The sequence below is a fragment of the Grampus griseus genome (genome assembly GCF_964374135.1).
Source record: "Grampus griseus genome assembly, chromosome: 14".
Classification (NCBI taxonomy): domain Eukaryota; kingdom Metazoa; phylum Chordata; class Mammalia; order Artiodactyla; family Delphinidae; genus Grampus; species Grampus griseus.
The window spans coordinates 73,622,931-73,640,161 of NC_139008.1; the positions used below are offsets into that span (position 1 = coordinate 73,622,931).

The window sequence follows — 17,231 nt, forward strand, 5'->3', positions numbered from 1 at the left end:
AATAATGTGTATACACTTATATGTCTCTCTGTTCACAACACATATGCTATATACTTATGCATATATGACTGTGTATGTATAATTATGTGTGTTTATACTTATGTGTGTAGGCATGTGTTTATAACTTATTTGACTATGTGTATATGTCCCAGGTCATACATCCCAGTTCATTATACATGTATGTGTATGTCATTTACACACACCCAGAGCAACACAGACACAGATCTATTCACATAACCATTGAAAACATTGGTCAGTCACTTACTGTTTACCAGGGACTGTGCAGGCTTTTTACGTCCGAGATGCCCAGATGTTTGAGGGGTGGGAGTAAGGGGGGCGGGGGGAGGTGTCTTTTAAACAGAGGTGTTTGGGCTTTCACAGACAACACTGTGTCTGTCTCCATTGTCTGAAATCCTACTGAGTCCCGGGCCGATGTCTCATGGGAGAGAATCAGGGGAGAAAGGGACGTGTGAATTAGGGGGAAACCAGCGTGTCCCACTGAGTCGTGACACAGGTCCGACGTGGGCTCAGGTTCTGCGGGTGCCAGCTCTCACCTCTGTGCAGCTGGGCTGGGTTTCGGGGTGTCCTCTCCCAGTGCCCCCAGAAGCTCTCCTGAAGTGCCCACTTAGGCTGCACTTACTGGATGCCAACACCTTGTTCCTCAAGACATTGTTTACTCCTAGGAGAGAGTCATGCGACCTCATTTTCCAAGGAGTAAGTTGGGAGGGTGAGTTTGCCTGATTCCGAAGACCTGCATCCAAATGCCACCTGTGACACTAACTCAGAGTCCTGTCCTTGGCCTTGCGCAAGTGTTTTCCCGCTGAGCCTCAGTTTCCTTATCTCTAAAATGGGGCTAAAGATAGTCCTGACCTCACAACATGGCCATGAGAGGAACATGGTGATGGTGCCTGAATCACAACCAGCGCGGCCCTGGCCTTGGAACTCGCCAGCATCCTTCCCTCGTCAGCCTGGGGGCCTCTGGGCACTCTCCTTCCCAAAGCCGCTCACAGCTCTGAGGAAGGCTCGAGGGGCAGAGAGGATGCAGAGAACTGCTCCCCAGGGCCCTGTGGAGGAGGGAACCTGCCCCCACGACTGTCTCTTTCCCCCAAAGCAGGGCCAGGGCTGCCCGGGTATATGTAGGTCAGAGTGTTACAGCCCCAGAAGGGATGGAGGTGGAGGCATCGCCCGAGCTGGGAGGCACCTATGTAGCTACCCCAGCAGCCCCAGCCTCCCGCTCCTGTTGACAGGTCAGACCCAGCCTTTTGGAGGAGGCGGAGGAGAAGACAGGTAGGGGTAAAGCTTCCTCCAGACAGATCCCAGATCCCAGAAACCACACCCCCTAGTCAACTCTGGAGGCCCTTACACAGATTGGGCTGGGAGACAGAGAAGGCTGGAGAATGACAGAAACAAGATGGACAGGGGGCCAGACCAGGCCTAGCTGGCCACAGAAGGTGACAGAAAGAGTCATCTCCCTGCCATGTGAACCCACAGATCCAGACACCTCCATGGAGACAACCAGAGAGCAGGGACCTCCAGTCCATCTCCTCCCCTCCCCAGAGGCACAGGGAGACGCGTGTTCTCACATGGACAGGCACACAGGCTCAGGCACACATGTATGCGGTCGTTCCTAAGGAAACATGTGCAGATGCAAACCACGCAGACAAGCAGGCACAAAGATACACGTGTACATAGAGACAGACACAGGTGTGTAAACACCATCTTACACTCAAATGTGTAGACAGGCACAGACAAGCACAAGGAAACTGGCAGGAGGACATTTACAGCCACACACGCAGGCAGGCTTACAGGCACAAAGCTAAACAGACAAAAGGCAAGCTGCTGGAAGCACTAAGAAACAGGCACACTCCACACACACACACACACACACACACACACACACACACGCACACACTGCACTGCTTGCTTTCCCCCAAACCCTTATTCTCCCCTACGAGGTAGAAACCACCTCTATGCCTGGAGCAGAGGAACCTACCCATACTCACCTCCCTTCCTCCTGCCCAAGGTAGCAGGCAGCTGGCTCTCCAAAGCCAGGAGGGCCACCAGGAGAAGGAGGCTGTGGGCCCTCATGTTTCTGTTGCCAACACCTAATGAGGTGGAACCCAGAGGCCCCTAAATTAACATCTGCAGCCTCAGGGAGGCTAGAGCAACTGAGTCAGGGGAGGAAGGAGAGGGGCTGGATGGAGCGGCATGCGTCTGCCTCATCCTGGCCTCACCCCCTGCTCAAGAGCCTCTGTGCAAGGGTGCTTGTGCAAGAACTGATGGTGGGTGGGACAGGCCCTGGGCGCCTGGGGCTAGGATCCAGTCCTGCCTGTATCACCGGCTTGGGCTGTGATTTGGAGAAGCCTTGTTCCTCTTCGGACCTCAGTTTTTCTCATCTGTATAAAGAGCGAGGATTGTTGGGTCAGATGCTCCCTTTCCTGGTTCTCTAAGACTTTGAAGCCCCAGCAATAGCTTAGGCAGAGGATAAAAGTCCGCTCTGAATGGCCAGGAGGGGTTTGCAGAGTTCTGCATGCTTAGCAAGCATTCGAGTTAGGGTCAGAGCTCTCTGCTGGAGAAGGCTGGCCCAGGCTGGCACAGTGATTGAGGCCAGCCCTGGCCTCCCCTCTTGGGCTCCCGTGGATGGGAGAGTGAGACCTCCCCACCTTTGGTAAGGTCACCTTCAGTGGCATCTGGTAGAACTGCCCTCCGCCTGGGGCTGACGGAGCTGTCGGGGCTGGATGGAGCAAGGGTTTAGGTTTGGCTGCGGTCGCTGGTCACAGCAGTTGGAGGTGGCCTCTGGGACCCCTTCTCTGGCCCTAAGGGATCCTGAGCAAAAAATCGTCTCAGCCAAGGCCCCCCACCGTACATTTCGCATCATCTCACTCCTGCGTTTGGTGGAAGAGAGACAACTAGGGCTCAGGGTCCTAAGGGGCCCCAAGTAGAAACCCCACTGAACCTTAGTAACTTACCAGGACCGGATGAGATCAAGACCATCTTCCCCACCCTCCCATTGGAAAGATAAGGAAACTGTAGGCTGTCAATGGGAGGGGACTGGCTCAAGGACACAAAGTTAATTTCTAACTAGGCTGGGACATCTGTCATCACCTCTCCATGAACCCCATCCAGGTTCTTGGAAGTGAGGCAGTACCTCATGTGACCCTGAGAAAGGAAGAGCATGTTCCAGTCCAGGACAGCTCCCACATTCAGGAAGTTCTTTCTTGGGTTTAACTTGAATCCCTCACGCTATCTTCTAAGCTCTCAGGAAAAGAGGAGCCCTGTCGTCTATGATCTGATGTGACTTTTGGAATTCTAGCATCCCCTTGGCAACTTTATTTAGAAGGAGAATTTTATGAGGCTAATTTTTCTTCCTGATTACAAACTACATGTACATTGAAGAAATGCTTTTCCGATTAAGATGATTTTGTAGACATTTTCCGGTGTCATGAAGTGGCCTCCAATATCATCATTTCTAATGGTTATATGGTATTTTGTAAGATTGATATGCCAAAACATATATAATTAGTTCCTTATTGTGAAACACGTAAGTTTCCATTTTTTAGCTTTCATACATAAAGCTGTGAAACAATCTCTATACATACATTTTGAGTCACATCTCTATTTTCTTAGGGTAAATTTGTCAAAGTGGAAATGTACAAGTACAAACTTCCAGTTATAAAATATGTAAGTCCTGGGGATGTAATGTACAGCATGGTGACTATAGTTAATAATACCGTATTAGATATTTGAAAGTTGCTAAGACAGTAGATTTTGAAAGTTCTCATCACAAGAAAAAATTTTGTAACTATGTATGGCAACAGATGTTAAGTTTTATTGTGGTGGTCAATTTCACAATCTATACAAATAGCAAATCATTATGTGGTACACCTAAAAGTAATATAATGTTATATGTCAATTATACCTCAATATAAAACAACCGGTAGAAATGTAAATTGATACAGCCACTATGGAGAACAGTATGGAGGTTCCTTAAAAAACTACAAATAGAAATACCGTACGACCCAGCAATCCCACTACTGGGCATATACCCTGAGAAAACCATAATTCAAAAAGAGTCATGTACCAAAATGTTCATTGCAGCTCTATTTACAATAGCCAGGACATGGAACTAACCTAAGTGTCCATCAACAGATGAATGGATAAAGAAGATGTGGTACATATATACAATGGAATATTACTCAGCCATAAAAAGAAACGAAATTGAGCTATTTGTAATGAGGTGGATAGACCTAGAGTCTGTCATATAGAGTGAAGTAAGTCAGAAAGAGAAAAACAAATACTGTATGCTAACACATATATATGGAATCTAAGAAGAAGAAGAAAAAAAAGGTCATGAAGTACCTAGGGGTAAGATGGGAATAAAGACACAGACCTACTAAAGCATGGACTTGAGGATATGGGGAGGGGGAAGGGTGAGCTGTGACAAAGTGAGAGAGTGGCATGGACATATATACACTACGAAACGTAAAATAGATAGCTAGTGGGAAGCAGCCACATAGCACAGGGAGATGAGCTAGGTGGTTTGTGAATGCCTGGAGGGGGTGGGATAGGGAGGGTGGGAGGGAGGGAGACGCAAGAAGGAAGAGATATGGGAACATATGTATAACTGATTCACTTTGTTATAAAGCAGAAACTAACACACCATTGTAAAGCAATTATACTCTAATAAAGATGTTAAAAAAAAAGCAAAGGAAATTTGTAAATCTGTCACTACAGTTACTCTATCAGGCATGAATACCTTGCACATTTTGCAAAATACCTTTTAATCTTTCATCAAAAATGCAGTTTTTATGTGGATGTAGGATTGCTGTAAGAAAGGTATACCTGTAGATTGTCCTAGTATCATTTAGTGAATGATTCATACTTTTGCCATTGATTGGAAATCAGAACTTTATAAAAACTCAAGTTTTATATGTAACAGGGTCTGTGTTTGGGGTTTCTGTTCTTCTTCATTGACTGTTTATTCTTGTGCCATCATTGCTTTGGTAATTGTAGCTTCACAATACATTTTAGTGACTGGTGGTGCCCATTACCCTTCATTAATCTTCATTAATCTAATTGTCTATGTCACAAGTGTTTCATTCTTTCATGTGGACCTAACAATCATTTTTTTAAATTTCAAAACTAAATTCATTGTTTTTTGTTAAACATTTTATCATAAAAATTTTCACACACGCACAAAAAAAACAGCAAATACTTTTCTGAGGCCGTGTATACGTATCAGCCAGATTCAATAATCAACATTTCTCCCAGCTTTGTTGATATATTAATTGACATATAACATTGTGTAAGTTTAAGGTGCACAATGTGATGATTTGGTACACATATATATTACATATCACCATAATAAGGTTAGGTAACACATTCTTTTTTAAAAAATTTATTTTATTGATTTAACAGTTGATTTACAATGTTGTGTTAGTTTCTGCTGTACAGAAAAGTGATTCAGTTATACATATATCTACATTCTTTTTCATATTCTTTTCCATTATGGTTTATCACAGGATATTGAATATAGTTTCCTGTGCTATATAGTAGGACCTTGTTGTTTATCCATTTTATATATAATATTTTGCATCTGCTAATCCCAAACTCCCAGTCCATCCCTCCACTGCTTTCCCCCCCAGCAACCACAAGTCTGTTCTCTATGTCTGTGAGTCTGTTTCTGTTTTGTAGATAGGTTCATTTGGGTCATTTTATATTCCACATAGAAGTGATAGCTTATGGTATTTGTCTTTCTCTTTGTGACTTACTTCACTTAGTATGATAATCTCTAGGCCCATCTATGTTGCTGCAAATGGCATTATTTCACTCTTTCTTATGGCTGAGTAATATTCCATTATATATATATATATATCTCACATCTTCTTTATCCATTCTTCTGTCAATAGACATTTAGGTTGTTTCCATATCTTGGCTATTGTGAATAGTGCTGCTGTGAACATAGAGGTGCATGTATCTTTTTGAATTAGAATTTTGTCCAGATATATGCCCAGGACTGGGATTGCTGGATCATATGGTAACTCTTGTTTCAGTTTTTTAAGGACCCTCCTTACTGCTTTCCATAGTGGCTGCACCAATTTACATTCCCACCAACAGTGAACACATTCTTTAACTCACACAATTACCATTCTGTGGTAGTTGTTATGGTGAGAACATTGTTTTTTTCTTTTGTATCTGGGGTGATGAATGTTAACTAAACTTATTGTGGCAATCATTTCATGATATATATAAGTCAAATCATTACACTGTACACCTTAAACTTACAGAGAGTGCTGTGTGTCAGTGATCTCAGTAGAACTGAGAGGGAAAAGAGTGAGCAAACTCCAGCAAGAACAACAAAAAAAGCTCTAGTCTTAGCAACCGTCAAGTGGACAATACAGTATTGACAGCTAAAGTCATCATGCTGTACATTACACCTCTGGAACTTATAAGCCTCAGCAATTAACATTTGACAACACTTCCTTCTCGTATAGCCCGCCCCTTTTCTGGCTGACGTATTTTAAAGTAAATCCACTGCATCTCTCATTTTTATCCTTCAATACTTCAGTTTGCATCTCAAAGAAATAAGGACATGTTCTCATGTAATCACAATACCGTTGTCATACCTAACACAATTAACAGTATTTCCTTAACATCATCTAATAGTCTATTTTTCTCACCATCTCAGAAAGGACTTGGTACACTTCGTTTGTTTGAATGGAATCCAAACAAGTCACACACATCGAGTTGGTTGTATGTCTCTTAAGTTTCTTTTAATCTCGAACATTTCTTCAACTCGTACTTCTCTTCCTTCCCGTCCTCCTCTTCCTGCTTCATGTTATTTATTTGTTGAACGAAACAGAGGAATTTTTCTTTAGAGTATCCCACGTTACTTCCCTGTGATATCTTTCAACTTACTCCTCGATCCTTCGTATTTCCTGTAGATGAGTTTTGTTGAGGTTCAAGTTCGGTATTTTGACAAGAACACATCACAGCCATGCCGTGTGTTTGTATTGCAACATCTCAGGAGGAAGCCTTTTAGTGCAGTGAAGATAGATGAATGCTTTTTAGGTGAAATCCCCTCATACTCTCTTTGTAAAGTGGTGCTTTCCTACTTACAAACTGCAGATAAACTGTGAGGTGAAGACTTGGCCCCCTGTAAATATCCAGTCCCAGTCAAACTTTTACCAAATGATTTTACAAGCCATGGATAATCATCACCTGAATCAATTACTTTATCAGAGGTTGGAAAACCCACTGGGTTTTGATTTTGATTATATTTAAGGTATAAATGATGTTGGCCAAGAAGGACATCTTGACCTTGTAGAGGCTTCCTGTTTGGGGAAGAGCATATCTTTTTAGAATCTTTTTTTTCCTCATTATGGAAAATTTCAAAATCAATGTATTCATATCTTTTTAAATGTCATTTAGTAAAATTTTGTAGGTTTTTTTCAGAAAATTTCTGTACATTTCTAGATGCATTTATTCGTAGGTATTTTATGTATTTTGATAATGCTCAATAGTAACTTTTTTTACTCATATTTTTTATCTAGTTTTTGCTAGTATTTAATAATATGAATTATCCCTACTTAATTACCAAGAGAAATTTGAGAGGTTTTTTTTTGAATTTTATTCTATTTTTTTTAGAGCAGGTTCTTATTAGTTATCCATTTTATACATATTAGTGTATATATGTCAATCCCAATCTCCCAATTCGTCCCACCATGAGCACCACCACCACCACCCACCCCGTCGCTTTCCCCCCTTGGTGTCCATACGTTTGTTCTCTACAGCTGTGTCTCAGTTTCCGCCCTGCACACTGGTTCATCTGTAACATTTTTCTAGGTTCCACATATATGTGTTAATATACAATATTTGTTTTCCACTTTCTGACTTACTTCACTCTGTATGACAGTCTCTAGATCCATCCACGTCTCTACAAATGACTCAGTTTTGTTCCTTTTTATGGCTGAGTAATATTCGATTGTATATATGTGCCACATCTTCTTTATCCATTCGTCTGTTGATGGGCTTCCATGACCTTGCTATTGTAAATAGTGCTGCAGTGAACATTGGGGTGCGTGTGTCTTTTTGAATTATGGTTTTCTCTGGGTATATGCCCAGTAGTGGGATTGCTGGGTCATATGGTAATTCTACTTTTAGTTTTTTAAGGAACTTCCATACTGTTCTCTATAGTGGCTGTATCAATTTACATTCCCACCAACACTGCAAGAGGGTTCCCTTTTCTCCACACCCTCTCCAGCATTTGTTGTTTGTAGATTTTCTGATGATGCCCATTCTAACTGGTGTGAGGTGATACCTCATTGTAGTTTTGATTTGCATTTCTCTAATAATTAGTGATGTTGAGCAGCTTTTCATGTGCTTCTTGGCCATCTGTATGTCTTCTTTGGAGAAATGTCTATTTAGGTCTTCTGCCCATTTTTGGATTGGGTTTTTTTTTTTTTTTTAATATTGAACTGCATGAGCTATTTATATATTTTGGAGATTAATCTTTTGTCCATTGATTCATTTGCAAATATTTTCTCCCATTCAGAGGGTTCCCTTTTCGTCTTGTTTGTAGTTTCCAATGCTTTGCAAAAGCTTTTAAGTTTTATTAGGTCCCATTTGTTTATTTTTGTTTTTATTTCCATTACTCTAGGAGGTGGAGCAAAAAAGATCTTGCTGTGATTTAAGTCAGAGAGTGTTCTTCCTGTGTTTTCCTCTAAGAGTTTTATAGTGTCCAGTCTTACATGTAGGTCTCTAATCCATTTTGAGTTTATTTTTCTGTATGGTATTAAGGAGTGTTCTAATTTCATTCTTTTACACGTAGCTGTCCAGTTGTCCCAGCACCACTTATTGAAGAGACTCTCTTTTCTCCATTGTATATCCTTGCCTCCTTTTTCATAGATTAGTTGACCATAGGTGCGTGGGTTTATCTCTGGGCTTTCTATCCTGTTCCATTGATCTATATTTCTGTTTTTGTGCCCATATTGTCTTGATTACTGTAGCTTTGTAGTGTAGTCTGAAGTCAGGGAGTCTGATTCCTCCAGATCCATGTTTTTCCCTCAAGACTGATTTGGCTGTTCGGGGTCTTTTGCGTCTCCATACAACTTTTAAGATTTTTTTGTTCTAGTTCTATAAAAAATGCCATTGGTGATTTGATAGGGATTGCATTGAATCTGTAGATTGCTTTTGGTAGTATAGTCATTTTCACAATATTGATTCTTCCAATCCAAGAACATGGTATATCTCTCCATCTGTTTGGATCATCTTTAATTTCTTTCATCAGTGTCTTATAGTTTTCTGCATACAGGTCTTTGGTCTCCCTAGGTAGGTTTATTCCTAGGTATTTCATTCTTTTTGTTGCAATGGTAAATGGGAGTGATTCCTTAATTTCTCCTTCAGACTTTTCATCATTAGTGTATAGGAATGCAAGAGATTTCTGTGCATTAATTTTGTATACTGCAACTTTACCAAATTCATTGATTAGCTCTAGTAGTTTTCTGGTGGCATTTTTAGGATTCTCTATGTATAGTATCATGTCATCTACAAACAGTGACAGTTTTACTCCTTCTTTTTCAATTTGTATTCCTTTTATTTCTTTTTCTTCTCTGATTGCCGTGGCTAGGACTTCCAAAACTATGTTGAGTAATGGTGGTAAGAGTGGACATCCTTGTCTTGTTCCTGATCTTAGAGGAAATGCTTTCAGTTTTTCACCACTGAGAATGATGTTTGCTGTGTGGGTTTGTAATATATGGCCTTTATTATTTTGAGGTAGGTTCCCTCTATGCCCACTTTCTGGAGAGTTTTTATCATAAATGGGTGTTGAATTTTGTCAAAAGCTTTTTCTGCATCTATTGAAATGATCATATGGTTTTTCTTCTTCAATTTGTTAATATGGTGTATCACATTGATTGATTTGCATATATTGAAGTATGCTTGCATCCCTGGGATAAATACCACTTGATCATGGTGTATGATCCTTTTAATGTGTTGCTGGATTCTGTTTGCTAGTATTTTGTTGAGGATTTTTGCATCTATATTCATCAGTGATATTGATCTGTAATTTTCTTTTTTTGTAGTAACTTTGTCTGGTTTTGGTATCAGGGTGATGGTGGCCTAATAGAATGAGTTTGGGAATGTTCCTTCCTCTGCAATTTTTTGGAAGAGTTTGAGAAGGATGGGTGTTAGCTCTTCTCTAAATTTGCAAATTTTACTTGCATTCACAATGTGAGCTTTTAATATGTAGACTCAAATCTTTTAGAGATATTTTCCTCAGTTATAGCTTTAAATAATTCTTCTATTTTGTTGTTTTGATTTTCTTCTTTGTGGGACTTGACTTATGTATCTGGTGAATCTCCATTGACTTTTTAATATTTAAGACTCTCTCTGTATTTTTAAGCTACTTCTTTATTTTTATTTCATGTTCTTTGCTTTTCTTATGTTTTCCATTTTCTTCCTTACTTTACTTAGTCCTTATTTATGAAATGTTTTTGTCCTTTTCTTCAATTTCTCTACTGTCTTTCAGATTCCATTTCACATCTCCCTGCTATTTTGCTATCTCTTCTTTGAGTTTCTGTATTTCTGCTTTATGATGGTTCCTCATACCTTTAATTTGCTTTGCTAATTTTAAACATTTATTTTAGAATATCAGTTTTTCTCAGCTTTGTGGTGACATTTTACTGGGGATTTTAAAAATCCTGTTTTAAATGCTTTTAAGCTTTGCAACTCATTTCTGTTTTTTAAAAAGAAGTATTTTTGTATGGTTTATGATTTCTAAATTTATTTCTTATTTTAAAATCAGTAGATTTTCACGGACCAGTTATTGAAAGGAATATCTTACTGGAGTGGGATGGGTTGGAGGTTAGAATAGTTTCCTTAGTTTCTTAGCTCAAGGGCTCCCTCCTCTGTTGCTACAATAATGGACAGTTTTCTTAATACACGTGTGGACTTCTTTGATTGTTAAGTACTCATCTGAAATAGGAGGGCTTCCGCCATCAGCCATGGCCACTAAGAGATATTACACCAACATTTCAAGGTAATAACCTCTCTCAATACTCCATATTCTTTTTCCCCGATGCATTTTCTTTTATCTTTCTTTTTTTTTAATCTCCCAGCACTTGTGTCCGACCTTTCTTGTTCTCAGACCCGTTCACTTCAACTCCCACGCAAGGTGGGTGCTTTGCCTTCTGGGAGGTGAATATTTGCTGATGTTTGGAAGTGTAAGTGTGGGAGGGTGCAGGGGTATGGCAGGTACCTGCAGTGTCTTCATCAACAAGCATTTCAACTGATCCCAGAATGCCTTCCTGCAGGGGTTGTAAATCAAATGCCTATTTTTTCCCAGACTCTTTCACATCCAGGATTTCACATGTGATTTGGGTTCTTACAGTGAAATGTGCTCGTACAATAGCTGAAGTTGTTTTTCTGCTTGAACTACCTAGAGTGATTTCTTTTGACTGCATCAGAATAACGCATTATTATATTTTTACATTATGACACATAATTTAAGCATCTCTTCTTAACACTTGCATTAATGATTACATGTATATAGGGACTTCCCTGGTCGTCCAGTGGGTAAGACTCGGTGCTCCCCATGCAAGGGACCTGGGTTCGATCCCTGGTCTGGGAAATAGGTCCCACATGCGTGCCACAACTAAGAATCTACATGCCGCAACTAAGAAGCTCACAAGCCGCAGCTATAAGACCCCACATGTCGCAACAAAGACCCCGTGCAGCCAAAATACATAAATAAATCAAATAAATATTTTTAAAAAGTGATTACATGTATATAATCACTTCTTTAGATACAACTCTCAATTAGCCTTTCTCCACTCACATGGTTGCTTAAGTTCTTTATTCTTTATGAATTTTAATTTTCTTTATTTGATATGTTCAGATCACTTTTGCTGTGATGAAATAAAATTCATATTTTCAGGCAGGACAAGAAAAAATTAAACATAAAATTCTCTCTCTGCATTCGTTTGGGTCTCTTCCCTCCCTCCCTGATAAGCAGTGTGCATCTGCATTACACATAACCAAACCTCCTCAAAGATAAGAGTGTCTGTTTGACCATAAAGATAATTTTTTCCCCTTTCTTTTGACACTAGCAGTGCAACTTCTTAAAAGAATAGCATTCTTTCCCAACTCTGTAGTGGTCATGGACTTGCTGCTCTCTTTGTATGTGCTTACCCGGACTATGTATCGTTGGTGAACTTTGTGTAAAGTATCAGTATGTCATTTTGATGTATGATCCTTTGTCTCGAAAATGTATATGACTGTGCCTTCAACTTCCACCTGGTGGAACAGTTTCTCAGAGCTTCCTGAGAGTCTGTATTCCGGATTATAATTCTCAGTTTGGCGCAAATACAATTCCCTCTTTTCTTCTTCTTTTTTTTTTTTTTTCAGTACTTAGGCCTCTCACTGTTGTGGCCTCTTCCGTTGCGGAGCACAGGCTCTGGACGCGCAGGCTCAGCGGCCATGGCTCACGGGCCCAGCCGCTCCGAGGCATGTGGGATCCTCCCAGACCGGGGCACGAACAAGTGTCCCCTGCATCGGCAGGCGGACTGTCAACCACTGCGCCACCAGGGAGCCCCCCTCTTTTCTTCTTAACTTGACTATTAACTGAAGTTTCGTCGACAGTTGTGACAAGCAAAAAAATTAGAAACTAATACATATAAAGGAAAAACTACTCATACTTGTCCCCTCCCATCATCATCATGTAACCAATGTTCACAGCAGTGTGTATTCCTTCAAACCCTTTTCCTTTTTCATACATAAATATTGTCAGGAGTTCTATATTCGACTGAAATATTATCAAAACACATATATTACTCTCCTACTTTTTTTTTCTGTTGGTAAGATTTCATGGACATTTATATTTATAAATGTAATAGGATCACATCAGACTTGATGAGTTCTTTGGTAAAGCAATATTTATTTATTTGTTTGTTTGTTTTTATTTGCCTCCTCCTTCCTTCTATCCTACCTTTTTAACCTGTATCCTCCTATCATCCACTCAGGGAATGTATATTAATATTATGATGTGCAGCCTTCTTAATATAACCAAAGTGATATTTGTTTACTACAGCCAAGTTGAAAACATACTCTCATTATGTGCAATCATCTGTTTTTGGACTCTCTATTCTGTTTCATTTACATATCTATCATTGTTGTAATACCACTTTATCATAATTATTACAGCTTTAAAATAAACCTTGATATTTCCTATATCAAGTCTTATTAAATTATTCTTCTTCAAGAGTATCTTGGCTATCTTGTCTTTTGCACTTTTTGTATGCATTTTAGAATTATATTGCCTTTTTTTTTTTTTTTTTTTTTTTTGGTTTACTTTTACAAAAACCTTTCTGGGGGTTTGATAGCATTGAGACTAAAAATCAGTTTGAAGAGAATTGGCATCCTTATCATATTCAGTCTTCCAATCCATGAACATGGTATACCTTTCTGATTTGAGGATGTTAAAAAATGTCTCTCACTAAAGTTTTCTAATTTCCTCTGTAGTGGTTCTGCACAAAATTTATTACATTTATTCATAAGCTCTTCATATTTTATATAATTATATATATCAATAAAATTTCATTTACTGATTTGTATTGTTGATGTATAGAGTACCATTGATTTTTGTATAGTTCCTTTGTATGTGTCTGTCATAATAAACTCTCATGGATTCTAACAATTTATCTGTAGATTTGTCTGGAATTTTTTGAACACAGTTGCATCATCTTTGAATAATGACAGTTTTGTTTTTTCTTTCCAATACTTACTTGCACCTTTTATTTCTTCTACTTGTCTGATGCTATAGAATAGGGTATCCCGAATAATACTGAACAGAATTGGGAATAGTTCCTGATTTTATAAGGAGAGGTTAAAACCTTTCACATTTGTGTATGATGTCTGCTATGGGGTAGTTTTTATCACTTTAAAAGAATTATTCTTCATTCCTAATTTGCTATTTTTATATTGCAACTGCATCTTGAATTTTATTGCATGCTGCTCTATATCTAAGCTTATATTTTTTCTTTAATCTGTTAGTGTGGTGAATTACATTAATTGAGTTTCTAGCATTAAACTACCTTTGATAGCTAAGATAAATTAAAATTAGTCACAAAAAATTGTCCTTTTTGCATATTACTGCATTCAGGTGGTAAGTGACTTATTTAGGATTTTTGTGTCCATGAGTCTATGTTCTATGAGTGAGACTGGCTTAGAATCTTCCTTTTTCATAGTATCCTTGTTGAGAATTTTATTTATTTATTTATTTATTTATTTTTATTATTATTTTTTGTGGTATGCAGGCCTCTCACTGTTGTGGCCTCTTCTGCTGCGGAGCACAAGCTCCGGATGCGCAGGCCCAGTGGTCATGGCCCACGGGCCCAGCCAGTTTAAGGACATCATGAAGCAGAAATGCAGAAGTCCAGAGCAGAAGTAACCAAACAACAGGAGGCAATATCTAGATAAGAGGAGGAAAGGGTGCCACCCTGAGCTGTTTTGTGCAGGTCTAAGAATGAGTTAAAATTTTTATTTAGGCGGAGGAGGGGGACGCGGTGAGGGGGGTGGTGGTCAGCTTTGGTGTATGTGTTGGCCAGTTCTGAAATCTCCTTGAAAGATCCCTACATTGAGGAAGATCAAAGCCACAGTCTTTGCCAACTGGGAAATGGACCGTTTGAGTTCCTTTAGCATGTTTCACTCGAGGATTTGAGTACAAGAAACATCAAAGTGATCACACTTACGAAATAATGACCTCAGATTTTCCTGTTCTTGACCCCAGCTGGACTGCTCAAGAAGAAACGGCCCTTTTAGAAGCTGTGATGGACTGCGGCTTTGGAAATTGACAGGATGTAGCCAATCAAATGTGCACCAAGACCAAGGAGGAGTGAAGCATTTCATCAGTAACCATCTGTTTGCATCTACCCTGCTGAACCTGAAGCAAGCAGAGGAGGCAAAAACTGCTGACACAGCCATTCCATTTCACTCTACAGATGACCCTCCCCGACCTACCTTTGACTCCTTGCTTTCTCGGCACATGGCAGATTTCAATGAGGATTTGACAATTATTCAGAAGAGGACTTGAGAGACATTGATTTTGTTGAAGATGACTCGGACATTTTACACACTCTGAAGATGGCTGTTGTAGATATCTATCATTCTAGGTTAAAGGAGAGACAAAGGAGAAAAAAAATTATAAGAGACCATGGATCAATCAACCTTAGAAAATTTCAGTTAATGGAACGGCGGTATCCCAAGCTAGTCCAAGACCCTTCGGAAACAATGAGGCGATTTGCACGGATAGTGGCGCCGGTGGAGCATGACAAGTTCATTGAAAGCCATGCATTGGAATTCGAACTCCGAAGGGAAATCAAGAGGCTCCAGAAATACAGGACAGCAGGCATTACCAATTTTTGTAGTGCCAGAACCTAGGATCACCTCAGAAAGACTCCAGAAGAGGAACGTCTCAAACGCCCTGTGCTCCCAGAGGTTCTCCAGTACATCCAGGACCGTAGCGCCTGCCAGCAGTGGCTCCGCCGGCAGGCTGACGTTGATTCTGGCCTGAGTCCTTCCGTACCAATGGCTTCGAATTCAGGTAGACGAAGTGCACCGCCCTTGAACCTCACTGGCCTCCCTGGCACAGAGAAGTTGAATGAAAAAGAGAAGGAGCTCTGTCAGATGGTGAGGTTGCTCCCAGGAGCCTATTTGGAATACAAATCTGCTCTACTGAACGAATGTAACAAGCAAGGAGGCTTGAGACTGGCACAGGCAAGAACACTCATCAAGACAGACGTGAACAAAACATGGGAAATCTATGATTTCCTCATCTGAGAAGGACACATCACTGAAGCCTGAGGCTCTCTGGGCCTAGTGGGCCAAAGGACAGTACGGGCATTCTGGAGCTTGTCTCTGAGCTGAATTCTCCTTGTAAAAAGAGGGGAAGAAACAAAGGAAACCTTAACTTGTATGAATGTCTAGTTTCTTCTCCACCCTGCTTTAAAATACTCCTGTTGTTGGTACTGTGCTGCAGAGTTACGTGCTAGATAAGCTATTATTAATTGTGTGTGGGCATTCTTTCCTAACACCTCTTGTAACGAAAACAAGAACCATGGTACCTCACATCACAGTGTTGGTAGAAATAGAACCAAACCAGTCTTTAGTCCCAGGAGTCCAGCTCAGATCCTTGTACTTGCTTGGGAGGTTGGTTTGCTGATTATCTGTTTTGCCTTCAAACATTACAGACAGATTTAAAATAAAGAGGTTATAGAGAGAGAAAGCTTTCTTCTTATGTCTGAGGATTTTTTTTAAGCTGACAACTTATGTTTATGAGCAAAGAGGAGGAAAATCTCCCCATGATGGTCTTGTCCCAAACTGCATCTTCAACTTTAATGTCTGGCTTTGTAACTTGCAGTCTGGCTGTCTAATCTGCAGTAGACTTTTGAGGAGGCGGCACCGGATATAAAATGTCTCTGTTAGTTTTAGAATTAATGGATTAAAATGTTTTGCTACTTAATTTGTGGGTGTGTCAAATATTCTGGTAACTAAAGCACACTTAGGGTGTTGGATGCACACCTCATCATGCTGCACTGTCTCTGCTAACATGTGTGTCCTGGGCTCACCCTGTTCTCACCCTTGGCTTCCCTGGGTGCCAGACCCCTGTGGATGGAGGTGATGCAATTAACCTCAGTGTTGCTTAGATTAAGACTTAAACCCTAATTTCTCAATGGTGAAAGGCTAGCCTACAATAAGGAGTTACTTGTAAAACAAAAGGAAAGCCTTTTCATATATGGAACTCACTAGATATGAGGGTGAGTGACCCCACCATATCTGAAACTTGGTCCTCAAATCTTTCTGCACAATAAGAAGCCAAACCCTGAGTCAGGGTTTTCCCTTTTCTGTTAGAAGCAAAGTTGTATAGAAATACTTCAGAATCCGCACAAATTACCTCCAGTAGCTGACTGATTCTTTAATTCCTTCAACATTCAAAATATCTAATTCACATATTACATGCTTTGTTGGAAGTATCTGTTCAAACTTCTTGACTGATGTAAATATGCATGCAGTTTGCTAATAGATTTCATCTATGGGGTAACAAATGAAATGGAAACTCTTAGGATCTGAGGGAAACAGAATAAGAGACTTCAGTGTTTAAAAAAAATATTTTAGGGCTTCCCTGGTGGCGCAGTGGTTGAGAGTTCGCCTGCCGATGCAGGAGACACGGGTTCGTG

The 17,231-nt window shown here is 40.2% G+C and overlaps 1 pseudogene across 1 annotated transcript; it reads left to right on the forward strand.

The window, feature by feature from the left end:
* The first annotated feature begins 2,198 nt into the window (after window positions 1-2,198).
* Window positions 2,199-15,748, forward strand: LOC309832771 (transcriptional adapter 2-alpha-like; annotated as a pseudogene). Its single transcript has 2 exons — window positions 2,199-2,421; window positions 14,695-15,748. The product of its transcript is annotated as a transcriptional adapter 2-alpha-like (transcript).
* The last annotated feature ends 1,483 nt before the right edge of the window (window positions 15,749-17,231 follow it).